Here is a 23,945-nt window from a genome sequence, read left to right on the forward strand (position 1 = left end):
TCTCCCCATGGGGCCCGTCCACTGCTGCCTCCTCGGGAGGCCATGGCCTGCTCAGCATGTGAGCCTTCCTGCTGGTGCCTGGGTGTCCCCACGTGCCCGGTGTCTGGGTCTCCCCGACCGCCCACTCTCTGGGTATCCCCGTGTACCCAGTGTTGGGATGTCCCCGTGTGCCCGCTGTCTGGGTATCCGCATGTGCAGACTTTGGCAGGTGGCCCCCTTTAGTGAGGCTGGCCCCTGCCCTCAGTTGGTCCTGGGGTCTCAGTCCAGAGACCTCCCCTGTAGCCCTCCCTAGGGTGCGGCTGTCTTGAGCTGGGTCGGGGAGGGTGGCCTCTTAGCTGGGCAGCAGGGGTGGGGGGTGCCGGGGCCCCCCTCCCGAGTGGAGGGCCTGCTTGAGTGGTTAGACGGGCTGGTGGGGGCAGGCCTCTAACAGGCCCTCTGGAATGGTCCCAGGGGGCTCCTCAGGGCCACAGCTGTGCGTGTGCATGTCTGCGTGTGCATGTGTGTGTCTGCATGTGCACGTGTGTGAGTACACAGGTATACGGCCCCACCCTCGGGCTCAGCCTGTAGGTTCTGAAGGGCCCTCTGGCTCCACCGTGCACTGCTGGGCTGGCAGGGGCTCCAGTGAGACCACGTGTGGCCACCCCCTTACCCCCAGAGTCCCGGGTCCCACAGTCACCCCAATGCATGTCCTGCCGGCTCAGCTCCATCTCGGAGTCGGCTCCCTGGGCGAATCCAGTGGGCAGCTCTCCCATGCTTCCACCCCTGCTATCCAGCCCTTCCCCCAGCCTTCCAGCTCGAGACGTCCAGGGCCTGTGGTTTGAAAACAGCCACACTGCACCCACCACACCCCTGCACCCACTGTAGACCTTGGCGCCCCAGTATAGACCACAGCACCCCTTGTAGACACAACACCTCACTATAGACAACACCCACTATCGACCACAACACCCCACTAAAAACCATGACACCCCACTATAGACCAGACACCCCACTATAGGCCACGGCACTCCCCTAGAGACCACAGCACCCCACCATAGACCACAGCACCCCACTATAGACCATGACACCCCACTATAGACCACAGCATCCCACTATAGAACCATGTCACCCCACTATAGACCATGGCATCCGCCATACCCCTCTGTACCCACTGCCCCACTGAGGAGTCAGCATCTGCAGTCAGTGCTCTAATGAGTCAGTCTGGATAAGCAGATCAACTTTCTGGCTTCCAGAAGTTTCTCCTTCCCCTGTGTCCACTGTTCACCACTCCTCATGGATTAAACCCTTAAAAGAGCCCTCGTGGTTGTTCCAGTGCGGCTTGGAGTCCATGCACATGTTTCTCCAGAATTCACCCTGGGTTACGTTGAGGGACGTGAGGTTTGGGACCTAGGGGTGCAGCACCCTGGGACACACGGGCACAAAGCCGGGGGCAGCGCCACGGGCATGGGGAGACTCCATGGCTGCCGTGGTGTTCGGTGTGTGACAAACATGGGGGCTTCCCTTGTGGCTCCGCTGGTAAAGAATCCACCTGCAATGCGGGAGACCCCTGTTCGACTCCTGGGTCAGGAAGATCCCCTGGAGAAGGGATAGGTTACCCACTCCAGTGTTCTAGGGCTTCCCTGGTGGCTCAGCTGGTAAAGAATCCACCTGCAATGTGGGAGGGCTGGGTTTGATCCCTGGGTCAGGAAAACCCCCTGGAGGAGGGGCTGGCAACCAGGTCCAGTATCCTGGCCTGGAGAATCCCATGGACAGAGGAGCCTGGCCAGATACAGTCCATGGGGTCACAACCAGTTGGACACGGCTGAGCGACTAAGCACAGCACAGTACAGCTGAGCCTTGACGGGAGAGGAACAGTGGCTGCCACCCTGGAGACACAGCGGCAGATCCGGGCTTATGCCTGAGGAGGGGGTGGGGAGGGGCCACGTGAGGGGGTCGAGGGGAAGGGCTCACATGGGGTCACGGTGGAGTCCCAGGGAGGGGGTCACGGGGAGGGGTTACGTGGGTTGTGGGGGGTCACAGGGGGCCGTGGGGTCCAGAGTCTCTGGATGGCCCACCCGGAGCTGGAACCTGGACTCACCTGGACCCTCTGCCGCCAGCAGTGGAGGCAGGCCTGCCCTTCCGCAGGCTGGTATGCATGCGGGCGGGGCGGCTGCTGCTGCAGGACCACGTCAGCCTGGATTTGAGGTGTCGGGGCCGTGACCCCTTCCTCGGCCGGACCAGACCCGAGCCCTCACGTGTGCACCATCCCACCGTGTCTCACGCTCTTGGACTTAGCGGTCAGCTGTTAAGAAGGTATCCATGTTTCCACTAAATTCTGTCCCGTTCTTTAGGGTTTAAATGGCAGTATTTTCTTTTTCATGAATCTAGAGCCAAGTCCGGAAGGCTGGCGTGTCCCCCGCCCCCTTCTCTGGGCAGATTTTCAGATCAGGCGAGTCTGGTGATGGATGCTCGGCCCACATCCTAGGAGATGCGAGTGGACCCGACTTTACCCCCTTTTAAGCCAAGGTTGCAGGTGTCCGAGGTGGGTGCCTTTGGGACGGAGTCCCCCGCGGGCCTGGGCGGCAGAGTCACCGTCAGGGGCCACCACAGGGGCCTCCTCTCCTCGGCTTCTCATCTCCCACTTCCCTCCTCGGAGACTGACTGTGGCCACCACCCCACACTGGGTCTGGGAGGAGTCAGGAGGGCAGGCGCCAAACACGGAGCCCAGAGTGCGCAGCCCCTCTGATGGGGGTGGGGGTCGAGGTCACGCACGGTGTGGACCCCAGCACTCTGCAACATCACAGCTGAGAGAGTCCCACACGGTTTCAGGGGCTGCAATGTGCAGACACACCATGGAAAAAAAATAGGAATTTTTTAGGTGAAAATGTACAACTCAGTTTTGCAGACAAGACACCTTGGGCCTCCCTGGTGGCTCAGGTGTCAAAAAATCCGCCTGCAGTGCAGGAGGCCTGGGTTCGATCCTCGGTCAAGAATCCCCTGGAGGAGGAAATGGCAATCCACTCCAGTATTCTTGCCTGGGGAATTTCATGGACAGAGGAGCCTGGTGGGCTGCAGTCCATGGGGTCACAGAGAGTCAGCCAGAACGGAAGCGACTGAGCACGGAGCACACACCTTCAAAAGGAAGGAGAGCTTAGGCTGACGCGGGTGTGTGGATTCGCCTGTTAATCACAAGTGAAGTTAGTGTTCCCCAAAGCCCTCTCTGTGCAACAGCTGTGGGTGTCGCGCGTGCCCCGAGGTCCGAGCGACCAGAAGGCGGCCGTTGCGGTCAGGATGGGCGCCTCCGGCAGCCGTGTTCGTGCCTCAGCCTGACGTGGTCGGAGCGGGTGCAGAGCGGCAGGAGGACAGCGGATGCGATAACGGGGTTAGAACACGGGGGACACAGCTGCCTGATGAAGCGAACCACAGCCCTGGCAGGAAACCGGTGCGATCGGATGTAAAATCACACTCCTGTCCGCGCACAGCCTCGTCGGTGGGAGAGCGGCCGCTGGCAGAGAAGCCAGAGCGAGCTCTGCTCCCTCTTCTTTGAAGAGATGGTTCCACACCCGAGGCACTCGGGGCCTTCTGGGTGGGTCTGTCGGCAGGTGACGGCAGGCTTTTGTGTTTTGCGCGAGGCTGGCTGTGGTGTGTGTGTGTGCGTGTGTGTCCCCCCATAAGATTTTTTTGAGGCAGGCTGCTGTTTCTCTGAATTCAAATAATAGCCTAATTAATTTTAATATTCGCCTGACTGTGCATCTAAGTCAGTTGCAGGATGTGTCACAGGAGGAAAATACTAATAGGAATGTGCCAATTTGCAGCTGAAGTAGGGCCGCCTCTAATAGGAGCTGAAGGGCTTTGTATTAACCCCCAACAATGGAGCGAATCAGCCCGCACGCTGATTACTTAGGCAACCCCCAGACACACTCACAGGCCTATTGAAATTCCAATCACTCCCTCCCACTCTTCCCACCTATATAATTGTCAACTGGCCCTTATCATCATTTATTATGCAAAATTGAATTTTTTTGAAGCGTGGAGAATGAAGTAATTTCGTATGCAAACAGTTAAAACTCTCATGTGTATTCCGATTCCGTACATGTTGATAAATTCACTTATGGTGAGTGACAGTGTGAGATTCTGGGGTCGGGCCGGTCAATCCGTGGAAGACACTGATGAAAATGATAAACTAAATGCCAGAAGTGTCCCCGACGCGTCTTGGGATGAAATGTGCAAAATGTCAGTCTCGCCGACGTCTATTAATAACTAAATATGATTGTGCGTGATGAGCAGAGATTTCCATGGTGATTGAAGGAGGGTGTCTTCTGCTCCTTCCAGCTGTCGCTGTTAGAAATTCCTATTGCTTTTTTACTGATAAATGCATAATGACCTTTAAAGCCCTTTCACCGTTAAAGCCCCTGTTGTTTGCGACTCTGGACTGAGCTGGGGTCTGTCTTCCCCTCGCGTTTGGGCCGACGTCCTACCCTTTGTCACGAGTCCCTCTTCCCCATATTCCCAACCGCACTCTCCCGCCTGGGCTCCAGGGTGGATGGCCCCAGCGGCGTCTCCTCCTGTCTCCTGGGGCCAGCTGCTCTCTGGGCGCCTTGGGACACCATGGAAGGGAGGCCCACCCTGGAGTCTCCCGGGGGCAACATCGAGCAGGCAGCTGCCTGGGCAAGGTGACCACCCAGAGGGCCGGGGCTGGAGAAGCAGGGTTCCTGGGGGAGGGAAGCCGGTGGGAGCTGTCAATCAGAGCGTCTCCGTGGTTACAGGCCAGGCGCTCTGTTATCATCACTCCACGCTTGTGAGCTTTCAGTCTACAGATACCCTGACGGAGGAGCCTCTAAAAACGTTCCCAGTGTGTGCTGGGGGCCAAAGGTGAAGATGAGTCCGGCGGCACGCCCCGCCCCCTCCAGGACAGCACACGTGGAGCAACGAAGGCAGCAAAACAAGGTGGGGGCTTGGGGGGCGCCGCCGCCTGAAGCCCCTCCCGGAGCGTTGGAGGAGCGGCGCGGGGCGGGGCGGGGCCGCCTCCTTTTGCTCTGACCTGCTCCTGTCCAAACACCGGAGACCTGATGTCATGCGGCTCCGGCCGCTGCGGGAGGAACGGCGTCTTCCCTCCACATTTGTTGCTGACCAGTCGCTCAGTCGTGTCCGACTCTACGACCCCATGGACTGCAGCACACCAGGCCTCCCTGTCCTTCACCATCTCCTGGAGCTTGCTCAAATTCATGCCCATTGAGTTGGTGATGCCATCCAACCATCTCATCCTCTGTCGTCCCCTTCTCCTGCTCTCAGTCTTTCCCAGCATCAGGGTCTTTTCCAGTGATGCTCTTTTTTCCTGATGCTCTTCACATCAGGTGGCCAAAGTGTTGGGGCTTCAGCTTCAGCATCAGTCCTTTCAATGAATATTCAGGGTTGATTTCCTTTAGGATGGACTGGTTGGATCTTAGGATGGTGCTTAAGTCTTGAAATGCCTTTCCTAGGGTGCATTCCAGGCCCAAGTTCTGATGACAGAAAGCAGGGAGTAGATCCTTCAAGACTGTGTGTGAGGCTCGATGCTTGTACAGTGAACACTGTTTAACAAAAAGAGAAAAACTCACAAAGTCAAACACAAAGAAATCCACGCAGGCAAAGCGAATGAGCCAGGACACAGCAGGACCACAGGCTGGTGGATGGACGGGTGCTTCCCTCTGGGGTCCCCTGGGGCCCAAGGAGGAGAGGTCAATAAAGCATGCGCTGAAGGCAAGTCCCTGTGGCCAGCTGAGGGTAGGATGCTGTGCCTCCCCCCACTAGGATATATTAAGTCCTGACCCCGTACCTGGAGTTGGGTCTTTGCAGTTATCATTGAGAGGAGGGCGCCCTGGAGGAGGCGGCCGGCCCAGCACAGGCATTCACAGTGGAGGGGGAGGTGCAGTCACGCAGGGAAGGCCCGGACGACGGAGACAGGGGCCAGGCTGATGCTTTGTGAGCCTGGGAGACCCGCGGCGCCATAACCACGTGGGCTGAACGGGTGAGAACCTCCCCTCTGGGGGCCACAGAGGGAGCCCAGCCCACCCAACCGGCAGCAGACTTCTGGGCTCCAGAGCTGTGTGGGGTTCAGCGCACCCCAATACGACCCTTCTTACAGCAGTTTCCCAGCTTCTACGAGGAAGACGGCTGGTATTCTGATATGAACCAAGGTGAATCTGCCCTCAGCCTGGGGAATGCTCCGTCTTCCATGAACATGGGATGTCCTTCCGTTCTTTCAGAAATTCATTTCTCACAACAACACTTTGCAGTTTTCAGAGCGTACATTTTACATTTCACTTGTTAAGTTTATTCCTAAGCCATTCATTCTTTTTGATATTATCTTGAATGTAACTGGTTCCATAATTTCATGTTTTAGTTTGTTCATTGCAAGAGGATAGAAATATAATTGCTTTTATATACTGACCTGATCATACTATTTTGCTGAACTGGTTTATCAGCTGTGACAGTTTTTCAGTGGCTCCCTTAGGGTTTGGCACACTCTGCATCACGTCACCTGTAACCGAGGACAGTTCTGCTTATTCCCTTCCCACTGGGATGTCTGTTATTTCCTGTTCCTGCCTTGCTGCCCAGGGGAGAGCCCCCAGCAGGTTTACGAATGGCTGGGTGAGACTGGACATCTGTCCTCACGATCCTACAGGGAAATAAGTCATCAGACTTTCACGGTGAAGTGTGACATTGGCTGTGGGTTTTCCTTCAGATGCCCTTTGTCAGGTTGAGAAATTTCCCTTCTTTTCCTAGCTTGCTGAGTGTTGTTATCATGAAAAGATCATGGGTTTGTCAAAGGCTTCTTTCTGTGTGTGTTGAAACGGTTATGTGCTTTTTTTTTTTTTTTTATTCGATCAATTTGATATATCCCTTTATTGATCTTCAGATTTAAATGACTTGTGTTCCTGGGATAAATCCCACCTGGTCCTCATGTATAACTCTTGCACGTTGTTGGATTCAGTCTGCAGGGGTTTGTTCAGGGTTTCAGTTCAGTCGCTCAGTCGTGTCCGACTCTTTGCGACCCCATGGACTGCAGCACATCAGGCCTCCTTGTCCATCACCAACTCCCAGAGCTTGCTCAAACTCACGGCCATCGAGTCAGTGATGCCATCCACCCATCTCATCCTCTGTCGTCCCCTTCTCCTCCTGCCTTCAATCCTTCCCAACATCAGAGTATTTTCTAATGAGTCGGCTCTTTGCATCAGGTGGCTGAGGTACAAAGTGCTTTAGGATTTTGCTAACGGTCGACGTGACATTTGCTGGTATCGCTATTGCTGAATCTCCAGTCCTGGGACCAGGGGCAGGAGATGCACCAGGATGTGCCCTTGAGGTGTGTTAGACACCACTCAGCTGGCATCTCACTGGCCCGTGGGCCCCTCCTCACCTCTGCTCTTGGGTTGGCCCTGGGCCCGCGGGGGTGGGTGCTGTCCCCCATGGGGCTCATGTCCACAGATCCCGTTTCTGTCCCGTCAGGGCTGGTCCCACGTGGGTTCCCTTCCAGATGCCACCTCATCACAGTTCAGAGGAGACGGAGTGGCTGCATAGACACTCGGGCTCAGAGCCTCAGGGGTCCTGATGGCAGAGGAGAAGGAGCTGCGGGAGTGGGGACAAAGCCGGCTGGTCCCCTCGAACTCGGATGGGGGCAGGCAGGCCCGGCTGGTCGCCCCTGACCTCGGATGGGGGCGGGCAGGCCTGGCCTACTGGTCCCAGCCTGACCTTGGCGTCCCATCCGCTGCCCCCTGTGCTTTGCTCACCGGCCGCAGTGGGAGGATGCGGCCACCCAGCGCCACTGTTCCCTGATTTCTTCTCCAGGGCCGGTCCTGCACAAAGCAGAGAAATGGGGAACATGGGCCGAGCCTTCGGCAGTGGGACAAAGAGCCCGGGAGGCCCTCCGCCTCTGAGAAGAGCGGCCTCCGGGCTGCTCTGGGCGGGGCCTCGGGCTAGCGCGCCTCCCGCCCGCCGGCAGCTCTTCGGGCAGCGTGCTCCCGGCTCCCGGTCCCGCGCCGCGCCCTCAGGCGCCGTCCCCGTCGCACCGCCGGTGCGCGCACGCGCTCGTCCTCGGTCCGCACGGCTGGCCGTTCCCAGGCGGGCTGGGCAGCAGCCTTCCTCGCCCTCCGTGGCTCCGACCTGCCCGCGGGCTGCGTGCCCCCTTGGCGTCGCCGGAGCCGCGCCGTGGGTGTCCACCGCCCACCCTGGGAGTGACGTGGCGGGACGGGACTTTGCTCGCCTTGCTCAGGGCTGCCCACCCTCGGTGCAGACGGCACCTTGCAGGTGAGTGTTCCGATCTGCGCTGAATGAGTGGACGGAGCAAAGTTTGCTAGCGGCCTCCCTCAGGCCCCCGCCCTGGAGCCCCCCACACGGGGATCTCTTTGCAGAGGCCGTGCCCCTCACCCTTAGTGGGTTTTCTTTCAGACAGCCCCCCTCCGGTGGAGCAGAGAATCAGAACCTCAGAGTTCGTGACACGGAAAGGGCTCTGAGGGCCCCCGTCTAGCTCTCCCCTTTACTGGGGTGAATCTGAGCCTGGATGCCAGCTGGGGATGGTTCCCAGGACCCTGCATCCCTCCTGCCCAACTGGCGTTCCTGACCCCTCTGTGGAAGCCAGCCGCCTGGGTGGACTAGCTCCTCGGAAAACGTGCTCATATTCGAGGTGGGGGTGCCCAGAACAACGTCCTCTGCAGCTCTTTTTCAAAGAGTGGATGAGTGACTTCTCACTGCCTTCCCCCGGGATCATGTAAAACCACGGGTGGATTTTGTTTGTAACCAAACCTCCAGAATCAAGAGGAAAGTCTGGCTTCCGAGAACGTCCAGGGTGGACTTGGACCTGGGACTCAATCATTGCTGCACTTTGAGCTGAACACGTTATTTCTTGGTCAAATGAATAGATTTATCATTACGATCCCAGTAAACCAGTCTTTGTGAAGTTTTGATCAAAGCATCCTTCAATCCCTTTGGAACAAGGCGGGACAGAAATAATACCTGCGAAGATGATGGATGTCGGCGCTGGGGGAGGGAAGGAGCTTGTGGTTTCCGTGTCCAGCAGACGTCCACTGGCTGCCTGACCTGTGCAAGGCTCTGAGGGTGCCAGGAAGAACAAAGAGCCCTTCCAGGAGGGCTTGAGGGGTTGGCAGCGTAAGGAGACCCCGGGACAGCGCTGCGGTGAGGGAGGCACGAGTGGTCTGCTGGGGGGTTGTCACAGCCCCTCGGCTGTGATGTCCCCAAACCTGGCCCATCTTTAAGGACCAGCAAGGGTTTCCTGGAGGGACCAGAGAGGCTGCTGCTGTCATGGGTACGGCCCTGGAAGAAGGTGGGAACCTGGGCTGCAGGAGTGCAGCGTGACCAGAGCCCAGTGTACACTGGGGCCGAGGGGGAGGTTGTGAAAGGTCTTGGAGGCATCTTATCCCGGGACGGAGAGCTGCTGACGTCTGGAGTGACGCCATCAGATTTGCCGTCAGGAGGATGGAGCCCTGGAGGTGGGAGTGGGTTAGGAGCCAGCCCAGAGGGAGACAGTGGCGGGGTGGGGGTGGGCAGGGGTCTTGCAGACATGGGAAAAGCAGCAAGAGCCTGGCCCCCAGGGACGGTGCAGATGGAGGGAAGGGTCTGGAGGAATGGGGGAGGAGAGACAGAGAAGAAACTCCAGGAAGACCTTCCCTGGGCTTGGGGGTGCTTTGGAGGCACGTGGGGTGGAGGCTTGGGGGAGGAGCTCAGTTTTGCCACGCAGATCCGGGGTGTGGTTTCCGGGGGAGAAGCCATGTGTAGCTGCAGGTGGGGTGTGGACAGACTTAGACCTCGTGTGTGCAGGGTCGGCAGCTCACGAGGACTCCTTCCTGGGAAACACGGTCAATTTGGAAACGGGGCCGCGGGGGATGCCTGCCGCCATTCTCAGAACCTCCATCTGCGTCCCAGCACCCCGCCCGCGGGTACCCCCGTTCAGCCTCACGGGCTCCTGCAGTGTTTTATTCGTCCTGGTGATGCGATCAGCAGGTGTTAGGTGTCTTTCCCAGAGTGGGATCCGTCCACCTCCCACCAGCCCCTCTGCTGTCAAAGGACCGTGCTCGACAAGACTCCTCACGAGAAAGAGGAAGGTGGGTCTCCCTACCCGACTCCCAGGAGCTTTCCCAAGACGGGGCCACCCTTCCGGGAGCCGGGGTGAACGAACACTCTGCTGTGCGTCTGGGAGCAGCATTTGTCGGTGAAGTAATTTAATCCGTGCTGGCCAGGACAATACTGCGGCGGAGGGGCTGACTCAGTAGCCATCAAGGGTTCCCAGACGAGGTGGGATGTGCAACAGCCTTGGGACATCAGTGGGTCAGAAGGAAGACAGCGAGGGGGGGATCGCCCTGCCTGGGTGGGGGGCTCTGGCTCTCGGGAGGGACACACCAGCCTTTCTGCTGTGGACACCCATGTTGCCTCTTTTTTGCAGGATGGCTCAGCCCAGTGAGGCCTGTTTGCTGTGTCGGTGGTCTCTGGTTAGACCCCTTAACAGCTCCTGATACCTCCAGGAGAGTTTCTAAGCTGTGGCCTGATGCGAACCCCGCGTGAGGGTTCAAGCTCCCATCCGAGCCTGTCGCCTGTGGAGCTGGCGCCCTGCCCTGCCCCGCGGGTCTGCCCATGTTCCCGGGATCCCCGCTGTTGGAACAGCAGCACAGGTCTCTCTGCCCAGGGAACACCCCTGCGGCTGGACTCCTGCGCCTCTGGTAATCTCCTGCCAACCCCCTGCCTTAGTTTTTAGGACACCTCTGGCCTCTGCTGTCACCTGCTGAAGGGCAGGCGCTGTGCATTCCACTGTACCCAGGACAACGCGCTGCTCCGAGAAGGTTCTCGCCTACCGTGAGTTGAAAAGAAAAGACCCTTTAGTTGCTTGGACGCTTTTCTCTGCTAGAATGAGATGTGTCTTCAGAGGAACCCGCCTGAGGGCGGGCTTGCTTCTACAGACGGTCTTACCGGGCGGAACACGGACAGTCACCGGCAGTGGGGCTGCTGGAGTGTCCTCAGTGGGCTGTGGTCAGTGGGGTGTGGCTGGTAGGTGCACCTCCTGTGGCTCCCAGAGGGGAGGAAAATGGAGCGAGACCCCCCAGACAGAGGCAGACGGGCCGAGCTCGAGGGCGACGCGTGAGGGGCCAGTGCGCCCTTTCCTTCGGGTTAGGGAGGTGTGAGTATCTGAGGGGCCGTGGGAGGAGAGGAGGATGGAAGGAGAAGGACCCGGTCTGGGAAGGCAGGCCCACACCACCCCGGGAGACGCAGGGCGCGCTCAGGACACAGGCTGGGCTGGGTGCCCCCTCCTGGCGCTGGGGAGGGAGCCCCGGGGGGTGAGCCCTGGGGGGTGGGGGCGGGGGCGGGCGTGGGGCGGGAACTCCTGGCTGAAGGCTTATTAGCAGCATCAATCACCGAGGTGTCATTTCCAAGCGCCCTCTCCTCACCTAATTTGCTAAACCTAATTCTTGATCACACCCAGAAGCTGGGTGAGAGATGCGAGGGCTAATGAGTGCTGGCTGGAGGCTCCCAGAGGGCGGGGGCGGGGCTGGGGAGGGAGTCCTCCAGCTGGGAGAGCTCCCCCCACCGTCTGTACCTCTCAGTCCAGCCTGAGCGAGCCACCGGGTTCCTGCCTCTCCAGAGACCCAGCTTCCAGGCTCCTCCTTGGAAAGCACCTTTGCAGCTCAGAACGGTCCCCGCTCACGATTAATCCTACCAAGGCTCTCTTTACACTCTTGCAGAAATCCAGGGGTGTCCAGCAGGGGGTGGGGGTGGCTGGAGTGGAGAAGGGGGTAGCCCTCATCAGGTATCGACTCACAACTTGATGTGTGAGTGGTCAGTGCCCATGTGACCCTGAGACATCCTGTGAGATGGGGACAGACCACTGAGATGGGACAGATCACTGAGACGGGACAGATCACTGAGATGGGGACAGACCGGTGAGACGGGGACAGACCCGTGAGACCGGACAGAGCAGTGAGACGGGACAGAGCAGCAACCTCTGAACCCCATCCCCTCTGTGGGAGTCAGAGCCAGGGAATGCACAGGCCATCCTTGCAGCCGCACCCACCCCGGCTCGGCCCCCGGCCCTGCCCTGACCAACACCCAAGCAAAACTGTAGCAGGAACGCAAACAACCCCCTCCGCTGGAAGGGACCCCAAGAGTCCACGGGCGCCCTCGCAGCGGTGAGGCTCTGCAGGACGGAGTACATCGGCCTTGGTGCACCTCGAAACGGAGGCGCAGTTCATGGTGCTGGGGTTCCTAGTTTTCTTTTCAGCAGAGGAGCAGTTGTGGTCAGGCTGCCAGTCAGACTTCTGTGTCCCGGGACAGCAGAAGACTCAGGCCCTCGGAAGTTTGATTCTGCACAAGAGCAGACCCGGCCATGAGGACAGGAGCAGGGGTGAACTTCCCCGAAGGTAGGGCCCCGGGCCCAGTGCCCTGAGCGGGGCCAGGGCCGCGGCCTGCCCAGGTGGGTCTGTGCAGCCTCGTCTTCGGCTGTGTCCGCAAGGCCTGGGAGATGGGTGAGCTGGGTAAGGCCAATTCTGCCGCGCCAGCACACGTGTGTGGGGCCAGCCGTGAGTGCAGCTGGTGCAGATGTGCTGGGGTGGCCGGCGAGCCACCGGGTCTCTGCCCTCCTCAGTGCCCAGGCCCCTCCGGCATCAGGGCACCCAAGGGCGGCCGGCTCAGGCTCTGGCGCGGGCGCGTCTGGGCCCGGCTGGGGGGCTGTGCTTGGCCGCCTCCGTGACGGGGCAAGTGTCCGCCCACCTGTCTGAGCCCCAACCTGGCGGGTCCCGGGAGAAGTGCAGGTCCCGCTGCGTGGCGGGCCCCATGTGCGCGGACTAGGGTGGCCCCCCTGGAGTCTGGTGGACGGCCTGGCCTCTCCCGAGCACGGCCGGCCCTGGGGCCATCGGGGGACCGTGGACGGGGAAGCCGCAGGGTTGGGTCTCCCCCGCCAGCCCACCCACGTGGCTGCTCTCACTGCAGGGTCGGCAGCTGACTCTTCTCTGTGGCCGCATCATCGACAGGCCAGCCCTCCCCCCGGGGAGCTTCTGCTCTGGGAAAGGGGCCCCAGGACAAGTGGGAAGTCGTCACACGCAGTCCCCTCGTATGGGTTCTGATGTGTTTCTGGAACCTTTCTCCCTCTCTGCCCAGGTGCCGCCCGTATTTTAACTCAGGAGTCAGGCCCGTCCCTCTGGGCCCTGTGTCCTCGTGTGCGTGTGATGTGTGTGTGCACAGGCACCATGGTGTGTGTGTGGGTGTGCCTGCGTATGCTCACTGCTCAGTTGCTCAGTCGTGTCCGATGCTTTGCGACCCCATGGACTGTAGCCCCCCAGGCTCCTCTGTCCTGGGATTCTCCAGGCAGGAATACTGGAGTGGGTTGCCATGCCCTCCTCCAGGGGATCTTCCTGACCCAGGGATCCCACCCATGTCTCCAGCATTACAGGCAGATTCTTTACCTCTCAGTCACCAGGGAAGCCCTAAATCAACTATACAACTTAGAAAACCACAATAATAATAGTGAGCTATTGTTCCTACAGAGTCTGGGTGAGCTGTTTACCCCAGGCAGGCGGGGAAGCCTTGCCTCTCTCGTGGTGTCTGGCGCTTAGGCAGGAGGATCCTGAGATGCCTTCCCCACACGTCTGGCCGGCAGTGATGGCTGCGGGCCGGGGCCCAGCGGGGAGATTGGCAGGTCACGCGCACACGGGCTCCCGCGGCCTGCACACGGCGGCCAGGTCTGCGTGTGAGCACGTGAGGCGGTGGAAGCAGACACGGGCTCCCGCGGCCTGCACAGGGCGGCCGGGTCTGCGTGTGAGCACGTGAGGCGGTGGAAGACCCTGGGCTCTGATGACCCCGCCCCAGAGGTCGTGCAGTGTGAGCCCTGCGGCTTCCTCTTGGTGAGGGACCTGCTGGTCCAGACGAGACTCCAGAGGGCATATTCCCGTGTCATTGTTTCCATAGCAGCTCAGGGCCGACCTCAGACTGCAAACTGTCCTCCAGTGACGGCTCCACCCAGTTCAGGCTCATCCTCGGGGGCGTGGCCTCCGCCCCAGCTCAGGTTCATCCTCGGGGGCGTGGCCTCCGCCCCAGCTCAGGTTCATCCTCCGGGTGGGGGCTCCACCCCAGCTCAGGTTCATCTTCCGGGTGGGGGCTCCGCCCCAGTTCAGGCTCATCCTCGGGGGCGTGGCCTCCATCCCAGCTCAGGATCATCCTCGGGGGTGGGGGCTCCACCTCAGTTCAGGATCCTCCTCGGGGACGGCCTCCGCCCCAGTTCAGGTTCATCCTCGGGGGCGTGGCCTCCACCCCAGTTCAGGTTCATCCTCGGGGAGGGCGCTCCGCCCCAGTTCGGGTTCATTCTCGGGGGTGGGGGCTCCGCCCTCGTTTAGGTGCTTATTCTTGGAGCCCTGGGCTTGCTTCTGCAGGGCTGGCGGGGGTTGGGGCAGAGGTTGAAGGCCCCCGTTCGGGTTCCTCCCGCGCTGCTCAGAGGCTGTGGTTGCCCTGGATGCTGGGGCCTGCCCTTTCGTAGCGTTGGCTGCCTTGCGGCCCCAGCTCCAGGCCGCCCCGAGGGTACAGCAGGTGCTCCCCCGTGCTGCGCTCCTGTTCGGGGCTGGCCCCTCCAGGGTTCTGCCTGCTGCGCTTCACTCTCCCTGCCGTGGGGTAGATTTCATCGCCCCCAGAGTTTGCAGTCATGTCTACAGAAGCGTCCACGTGGTGGGGACTCACGTGGCCTCAAGAGAAGCAGAGTCCAGCGTCTTCATGTGAAGACGAGGCCCCTGGAGCCCTGGCTTCCACCCCAGGTCCCCTCGCAGCTGCGGCTCCCTGCTGTCCCGAGTCCCGAAGCCTGGTCACACGTGGGGCTGCCCCGCTCGGGGGCGCGTCGACGCAGCCGTGCCAGGGATTGTGCAGTGCATGACACGCACCGCCGTCTGGGCGGCCCTGCCCTATGCTCCCTCCTGCCCCCTTCCCCCTGAGGCTGACACCGACCTTTGGCCTGTTGGGGATCTCATCCATCCCCACTTCCGGGCTGGGGCCTTTCATGTGGCTTTAACCCCCCCACCCCATCCTTGCTCCTCTAGAAGTGCTCGGTATCTGGCCACCCAGGGGCAGGAGCACGCGTCCTGAGCCAGGCGGCCTCCACACCTGCCCCACCAGCTGGCCGTGTGCCTCGGGCAGGCCCCCTGTCTAGGGGGCTGACCTGCCCTGGGGGCCGGTCATGTAGGGCCACCCCGCACAGCAGCGCCCCGCCGCCTGTGCCCGGCGTCCACAGCTCCTGTTCCCGCCTATTCTCCTCCCCTGGGCGCCCCCTGCCATTACCCTCCTGGGAGCCAGGCCTCCCCCTACACAGCCTCCATGCATCCAGGGCCTGCGGCCGCCCTAGCCCAACCAAGGAGGATGGGAGCTGGAAGCCCTGCCCAGGGCCCCGGGCCGCTTACTGTCCATGCCCTTGAGGGGCCTGGGGTCAGGGATGGAGCTGGACCTCCCGATGCTGTCTCAGGGCCCAGCCTGGACACACAGAGGCCCTTCCCACATGTCCCCGAGAGCTGGCGGCACACAGACGAAGCCTCGTATAACCTGTGCATGATCAGGACAGGCGTTTTCTTCTAATAAAGTGGAATACCTATGGCACAGCCCGCGTGGTAGACTCCCGAGTCCAAAAATGTCTGCTGAGCAGGGTGTAATTTTAGCCAACAATTCTAAACCACTTACGAAAGGCAACTTGTTCCTAAGCCAAGAGGACACCCTCCCTTTCAGATAAAAAGGGAGATTGCCCTGGACTGATGGTTCCAGAGCCAACCGCCTCCTGGCCGGAGGTTCACCAGCAGCGTCCCCACGCGTCCCCAGGCCAGGCGGGGCGCTGAGGCCCAGGAGGGCGGCCAGTGCCCTTCACCATCCGTCCCACCAATGCTTCAGGTTGCTGCCCGCAGGGCCCTGGGGCACACGGGCCACTGGGAGTTCTGGGGAGAAAACCAGAAGTGTGTGTGCGCGTGTGCGTGTGTGAGACAGAGACACACAGAGAGGCCCTGGTCTGTGCCCCCGTGGGGCTCTGGCGGGTGGCACAGGCATCGTGTGCATCCCAGCACAGCAGTCACCTGACTGCGACCCCACGAGAGACCGCAGTGATATCTGTAGTTGAGTCTGCTCAGCACCAGAATCGTGAGAAATAGTCAAGTGCAGTCGTCTGAAGCCAGGGAGCCTGGGATGCTTGTTAAGCAGTGATAGCTGATGGATGCAGAGGTGCTGGTGGGAAGAAGCTCACAGGCAGGTCTGGGAGGTGGGGCTTGGCACAGAGCCTGGCCACTCCACCTTCCTCTGCTCACAGTCCCTCCCAGGCCTCCCGGCCCAGCTGGGGAGCCCTCTTGCTACTCTGTCTGGACCCCAGACTCCAGGACCACCCGCAGGGCCCCTCTCCCTCCTGGCGAGGCCAGGGCAAGCCTCAGGGTAGGGGCTGCATACCTGAGTGTCTTCACACACATGGGCCCTCCCTCCCGTCCCCGTCATCCCCACACCCTCCGTGGCCGGCTCCGGGCCCAGGGCCCTGCTGCAGGCTGCACACGCGGCGTTGTAGCCACAGGTGTGGTGTGTGTGTGTCTCGGCGCCCGGCTGAGCGTGCCCAGGACCTGCTGGGACCTGGGTCACCCCGGGGCTGGGAGGCACCAAGGGAGGAGGGCAGGGTGGAGCTGGTCACTGTCTCGTCCAGCAAGGCTCTGACCACGGGTGCACAGAAACGGCCTCATGGCCAAATGGCTTCTGACCAAACGCTAAAATCAAAGCCAGTCCACTCTGAGGCAGAAACCGGGCACCTCCACCACAGGAGGTGCTTCGGACCAGTAACTGCACAGTCACAATTTTATTATCAGAAAGCAAACAGTCAGCATTAAAGTTTAAGGAGTTCGTGTAGCAGAACGTGGACTTCTCAGCACGCCAGTGGCTGCCCCCGCCCCGCATCGCGTGGATGAGGGGAAGCCTCGGACCCGGTCGGTGGGATGCAGGACCCGTTGGGTCCCTCACACGCTCTTCTTGTCCTCACACACGCTCTATTTTTCACACTTGAACCAAAGTTGACGTGTCCATGGATGGACATCTTCCTATTTGTGAAATAAGTGGATGTCCATGTGGACTTTTTCCTATTTGTGAAACTGCAAAGTTAACATTCTGCCTTTCGTTCATTCTCAAAAGCTGAAAAGTATTCTCAAGTTGGAATTGTTCTTGACTTTCTAAGTGTCGGCAAATCACTGAAGATTCTCGAGCATCATTTGTTGCATTTTATGCACACAGAGCAGTTTTATACAGATTGTAAACAGGACACAGCGCGGTCTCAGGTTTTATGTCTCAGGCTGCCAGTCACACTCGTGTGTGTATTTTTGACCCCCGAATTGTGACACCTCCGTGAAGTTCCCCCACCCCTCTGACCGTCCGCAGCAGCCGCGGCGCTGGCCCATGCTGGCGGGTGGGTCCGGATCCCCACCGGCTCCTCCCCCGTGGTGGCTGAGTTGTGACCTCATCTCCCTGGGCGGGACGGGTGTGCGGACCCGGAGGCTGGGGCAGTCGGCGGAAAGGCTTGTGGACTCAGCCTTTACTTCAGATCAAAGAATACACCTCTGATTTCATATTTTTGGTAAAACTGAATTTGAAGCTAGTTCTGTCTCCTGCTGAAAATATGCTGTTGCTGAAATTGAAGTTTAGTAAGCTGTGCAGAAGGACGCAGTCGTTTCTGGCTTTGGCCGAACACTCGCTAGGCAGGCAAAGCTTCTCTTACCGCCAAACCTGATTTCCATTTGGTTGGCTTATAAGTCTTTCAGAGCCCCTGATCACGGCTTCCCCATGTTTATGGGAGCCTGGAAACCCTACTTTGGCCACCTGATGTGAAAAACTGACTCATTGGAAAAGACCCTGATGCTGGGAAAGATTGAAGGCGGGAGGAGAAGGGGATGACAGAGGATGTGATGGTTGGATGGCATCACCAACTCGATGGACATGGGTTTGGGTGAACTCCAGGAGTTGGTGATGGACAGGGAGGCCTGGCGTGCTGCAGTCCATCGGGTCGCAAAGAGTCAGACGTGACTGAATGACCGAACTGAACTGAATTTAAAAAGACCTTCGCCTGGATGACATTTACCCTCCACTTCTCAGCCCTTTCTGGTTTGGGGACAGGACCGGGATGCAGGGTCGACTCTGGGCAAAGAAGCCACTCAAGGACGATCAGCGGACTTGGCGTGGGGCGGGCAGACCAGGTGGTCTCTGGACAGAACCTCTCTGGGTGACGGGCGTTGCCTCTAAGTGTTATTTCTGTCTTTTATCTTGTTCCACAATAGAACTGGGAGTGGTTTGCAAAGGTGGCCGCATGGAGGGGGTGACGGGGGCAGAGTGCAACCCGGGGGCGTGCCCCGTCTCTCTCGCCCTCTGCCCGTGTTCCCAGGGGCGTGCCCCGTCTCTCTCGCCCTCTGCCCGTGTTCCCAGGGGCGTGCCCCGTCTCTCTCGCCCTCTGCCCGTGTTCCCAGGGGCGTGCCCCGTCTCTCTCGCCCTCTGCCCCGTGTTCCCAGGGGCGTGCCCCGTCTCTCTCGCTCTCTGCCCGTGTTCCCACCAAGCCTGAGGTCGGATGTCTCTCTGGACGTGTACATTGACTCTCTTGCGATGCTTGTTACAAACCCAGATGCCCAGCTTCTCTCAGTGAGCTGGACCGTGGACTCTGCCCTTGGCTTCCCCTCGGCCCTCATGGCTAGATGGGACCCCGTGTCCTGAGCCTGGGCAGCTGGCGGGACTGGGTGCCACCAGCTCTCGGCCGCCTTCCTGTGCCTGACCAGCTGCAGCTCAGCCTTGTGAGCGGCAGGCCAGGTGCCTTGGCTTTCCACCACCCGAGTGCAGTTGGGTATGTTGTGCACTGCACAAGGGCCCTCGGCTGAGGGACAAACAGGGGCTGGAACCCAGCCCTGGCCTGTGGGCCAAAGCAGCACATGTGGCTGCAGGGTCAGCAGCTGCTCTGGTGCCCATGAGCCTCCAGGCCTCAGTGACACCTCCTCCAGTGCTAAGCAGCTTGACTGACCACGACAGCCAGTCAGCCCCAGCTGGGGTCCACACGGGCCAGTCCCACCTGCTCTGTGACTCATCCCTAGCTCTGTGCCCCGACTTTCTCTGGCGCCTCCCCCGCCCTCCCCGACGCTGCCCCAGGGCCCTTCCACCCACCTCTCCTGCTGCTTCTCCACCTGCTCACACTGTCGCATGGGCATACACACGAGTACACACGCACAGACTCGAGCACACATGCACACACGCACATGTATATGAGCACACACACACGTGCACATGTGTACACACGCAAGCAATCACAGAATGCACACAGACACGAGCACACACAGAAGCACACATATGTACACACATGTGTGCACACACTCAAGCACATACATGCACACACATGCCCTCCCCCTCCCAGCTGCCAACACTGTCTGTCTGTGACCCTCTGTCCCCAGCAGAAGGTCTTCTGTGAGGTCAGCCTCTTAACAGGGGTCTTGTAGCCCCTCCAGCAGCCCTCTTGGGGTGTCCCCACACCTGCAGAGCCAGCCCTCAGTCCTGGGCCTTCCAGATGCTGAGCCCCCCAAGCCTGGAGGGGCCAGGATCCTCGACCTTCCACTGGGTCCCATTTGCTATGAGACTGTGGGAATTCTCTGTAAATCTTGACTTTAGGATTTTGGAGTTGACTAAAACAGCCTCATTTCTCAGTATTCTGAAAATTTTCATTGTTTCTTAGTGAGAATGTGTTCTGATAATAAATACACATTTGAACTCACAAAACACAATTATCAAATGCGATTAAACAAGGCATTGGCTGCCGACGTGGTGAGAAGGGAGGGGACCCCACGCCTGCCACCCGCCCTCCTGGCTGCGGCCCCCACTCGGGGCCTGGCACACAGTGGGCGTGGTGGGGGCACTGTCTGCCTGCAGGAGGTGGGGGGGCCTGGGGAGCCCCTGGAAAGGCCCCTGGGGACCCTGCTCAGGGGTGGCCTGTTCCTCCTCTGCAGGGACTGACCAGTCTGACTGCTCATGGATTGATTTTTCTGATTTCCGTGAAAAGCGAAAGAAAATAAGAGTGTGTGAGGCCCTCAGAGGACCAGAAGGAAGCAGTCTGGCTGCAGATAAGCAGACGGGGGCTTCGCCAGGTGGCTGTGTGGCAGGGAGGGCCCAGTGGCCCCAGAGGAAGCAGCCGGGGCTGACCCCAAGCTCTAGTGGCCGAGGCGGGTGAGGGCTGGCCTGCCCAGGGCTGGGCCGGCCCATGCTGGGGGCGGTGACCATGTCCCTCTTCTAAACCTGGGGACAAACCGAGGGCTCAGGGCTCAGGGCGGAGGCTGGGCGTGAGGACACCAGAGGCTGTGGCCTCGCGAGGGTGCTTCTTCTCCCGGGATAGTTTACAGGAGTGAAGAGAAAGAGCCTCAAGCACCCTGCCACCAGGCACATGACAGAGTCGGTCTGACGGGCTCGGGGCCTGATGAAACAGCATCTGTGGATGGGAGAAGCTATTTTCAGTGACTTGATAAATTATCACTATATTGTAACTATGATTGGGTCAGGAAATGAAGCAGAGACGGGAGGAAATGTTCAAGAAAGATGGGTTTGAATTAGACATCCAGTCCAACCACCGAGACTTGTGTGTAAGCTGCTCTTTCAAAGCAGATGCCCCAGGAGGGAGGAGAGAGAGACAGACGGACAGGCAGAGGACAGACAAGCGGAGAGAGACGGGCAGAGGGGCTGGACCTGAGGCTGCCCCCGGCCAGGGCAAGCAGGGCAGGGCGAGCCCAGGGCGGCGTGGAGGTGCCTCTCGCTTCCTTTCCTCCGAGAACCGGCCCCCTCTCTGGCGGCCTCTCTGGGGACTCGGCTTCCCTCAGAGGCGGAAGCAAACCCACCAGCCCCAGCGCCTCGACGTGCGCGGGACGGACTCTGGAAGCCCGGGTTCTGGACAAGAGGGGGCGGTGTCCACGGGGGTCCCCACGCGTCCCCACGCCCGCCCCGGACCAAGTCTCCACTGCGCCGGGCTCGGCCCGGGCCGGCGGTCACGGCCCGGCGGAGGCGCACAGGCCCGGCTCCTGGGAGCGCCGTCCGAGCCGACCGCGGCAGCCACCAGCGTCGCTCAGCCACGGAGACGGCGGACACGCGCCACGCGGCTCGGCTAAGAAACGGAGCGGCCTGGACGGCGAAGACCAGTCTCTAAACAAACACCCCGAACAAAATGAAAGCCAGCCATTGCTTAGCAACAAAGGTGTAATCAAATTCTAATTTTCTATTCCAATAAACATCTTTGAATCGATGCCTGTTCTGCTAATTATGAAGGTTTTTATTAGCGTTCTACTTGATTAATAAACACACAGACAGACACAGAATACTGCTGTCGGTTCCCTGCGGGATGACGGTGGGGCTTCCTGCTCAAATTTGAAGGCCGGAGTGAGAGAGCAGGAAACGGCTGGGAGCAGAGGTGAGCAGACCGGCTTTTAAAAGCACGGGCGTCAATTTTGTAAGAAAAAACTAAAGCTTCCTGAATGTGCCCTCTCCGCCTGCACCACCCAATAAGTCAGACCAACAGCATCGACTGGAGGTGGCTCGTCCTGGCCAGGGAGGCCCAGGTGGGCCAGGGTGGGGCAGAGGTCTGTGGGGAGTGTTTTCACCCACGACCCTGCAGAGGAGACGCTGCTCCCAGCCACAGAGACAGAGCAGCGTGGTCATGGGGTGGAGCTGGGTGACCCAGCTGCAGGATCTCAGTGGTGCCAGGCCAAGGTGGCGAACGGACTTGGTGTGGGCGGAGAGGGGGGTGCTGACCTGTGACCTGGGTGTCTCAGGGGAGGATGGGGAATTCTCTACAAGCACCGACCCCCCGAGGGCAGGCTGGGGTGCCTGAAGACACTGCGGTTAGTTTTTTGGGGGGCAGGGCTGGAGAATGACATCGGGGGAGGGGCAGACTCTTAGAGTCAGGCTGTGGGCCGCTCCAGGGACCCCACGTCCTCACGCCAGGGCTTAGGACTCCCGGGGGAGGCGGGCGTTTTTAACAACGCTGGATCTGCCAGCTGATGTGAGGCTGTCTCTCCCCACCCCATGCATCTTCGCGGAATTCCAGCGAGCTCACCCCCGCCCCTGACACAGACGCCGGGTCGCCGTCTGGAGAAGCGCTGGGCACGCCGTGGGTGGCCTAGTTTACAGCACTCAGTAGGTGGGCCCTTCGCGTTCTCTTTGCCAGATCACCGTCATCTCAGCTGCAGTGACGGTTCAGCCCCGAGGCGTCGTGAAGGTGAGCGGTGAGACGCCCACCCCAGCACGCGCCGTGCCCAGGGAGGCGTGGGGGCACTGGCGAGAGTCAGGACGGATTCGGAGCCTGTGTCACCCCAGGTGTGCTGTGAGAGCTGCTGAGCCCGTGAAGGGGGGGTGGCTCACGCCCCAGATCCCTCCTCACGGGCCCCTAGGGAGGACTTGCACACTGCTCTGTGGCCCCCAGGGGCCCGTGTTTCCTGGTGGATCTTGAAGACCAGGGACTGAACCTCCCACCTCCAGCAGGGTACACATGTGGCGCACACTAATTGCTGGGTATTGTCGGGGGAGAACGCCCTCCTTGTGGTTGGGAGACTCATAGCCTGGGTCCCTGGCGCCAACAGACAAGGAAGGCTCAGTTCAGTTCCGTCGCTCAGTCGTGTCCAACTCTTTGCGACCCCGTGGACTGCAGCACGCCAGGCCTCCCTGTCCATCACCAACTCCCAAAGTTTACTCAAACTCATGTCCATCAAGTCGGTGATGCCATCCAACCACCTCATCCTCTGTTGTCCCCTTCTCCTCCTGCCTTCAGTCTTTCCCAGCATCAGGGGCTTTTCAAATGAGTCACTTCTTCACATCAGGTGGCCAAAGTATTGGAGTTTCAGCTTCAGCATCAGTCCTTCCAGTGAATATTCAGGACTGATTTCCTTTAGGATGGACTGGTTGGATCTCCTTGCAGTCCAAGGGACTCTCAAGAGTCTTCTCCACCTTGATGATAGAACTTACACCGGGCCTGCTGCCGGCTCTGAGCTGGAGCCGGGTGTGGGCAGGGTGCAGAGGGCCTGGCTCTCCCAGCTGAGACGGGACAGAATGTGGATCCCGGCTGCAGCCTCGGCATCCGCCCTGCAGGAGCCCGCCACTCCTGCGAGCCTCGGCATCCTCTTCTGTCCCTGGGTCAGGGCGTGCTTCCTGCCCGCTGCGCACGCTCACTGCATGTCTCCACCCCTTCCTCCATCCACAGCTCGGGCTTCCGCTGCTGCCTCCCTTCTGTCTCATCTGGCCTGCCTGTAAAATGAGCGCCGGCCTTCTCTGCTTTCTGAACAACTGCTCCCCTTGGGTTTCCTTCCAGAAGCTTTGTTGGGTTCTTTTCCCCTCTCCTTCCAGTCTTATAAGTGATAATTTACATACACACGGGTGAGCAAGGCATGTACAGAAGGACCGGACACACACATCATGAAATGATGACTACAATAATCATGGTAAACACCCATCATTTCAAACAGATACAAAATTAGAGAAATAGAATTTTTTCCTTGTGATGAGAACTCTTAGGATTTACTCTAAGAACTTCCCTATATAACACAGTGTTAATTATATCTATCACGGTGCAAATCACATCGCTGGTACTTATAACTGGAAGCTTGTACCTTTGACAGCCTTCATCCAATTCTGCTTCCTCCCACCTCCCGCCTCTGGTAACCACAAATCTCATCTCTTTTCCCACAAGTTTGTTGGTTTTTGAAGTAATGTTTACCTTCAACGCTATGTAAGTTCTTATCACACAACATGGTCGTTCAATATTTCTGCGCAGTTCAGAACCGTGGCTGGGAGGTCTGGCTACCGCTGTCACCGTGCGAAGCCGGTAGGTATCTCCTGACTTCATCTCAGCCCAAGACCCTGCCTTTGTGCCCGGCAGCTGGTGCCCCCAGGCTCCTGTGCCCGTCTCGCTCTCCCCCTCTGGCAGCCTGGCCTCTGTCTCTAGG

The 23,945-nt window shown here is 59.6% G+C and overlaps 1 long non-coding RNA gene across 7 annotated transcripts; it reads left to right on the top strand.

Moving 5' to 3' along the window:
* Positions 1-7,603: 7,603 nt before the first annotated feature.
* On the top strand, positions 7,604-15,585 carry LOC104972306 (uncharacterized). Of its 7 annotated transcripts, XR_009494311.1 has the most exons (6): positions 7,614-8,262; positions 8,404-9,461; positions 9,790-10,073; positions 10,412-12,377; positions 12,946-13,113; positions 13,500-15,585. It is a non-coding gene; the product is annotated as an uncharacterized lncRNA (long non-coding RNA). The 7 variants fall into 7 exon arrangements; XR_806450.3 differs by having other exon boundaries at positions 7,606-8,262; positions 10,412-10,818; positions 10,923-15,585; XR_009494310.1 differs by having other exon boundaries at positions 7,609-8,262; positions 10,412-13,113.
* The last annotated feature ends 8,360 nt before the right edge of the window (positions 15,586-23,945 follow it).

The sequence above is a fragment of the Bos taurus genome, chromosome 4 (assembly GCF_002263795.3).
Source record: "Bos taurus isolate L1 Dominette 01449 registration number 42190680 breed Hereford chromosome 4, ARS-UCD2.0, whole genome shotgun sequence".
Classification (NCBI taxonomy): domain Eukaryota; kingdom Metazoa; phylum Chordata; class Mammalia; order Artiodactyla; family Bovidae; genus Bos; species Bos taurus.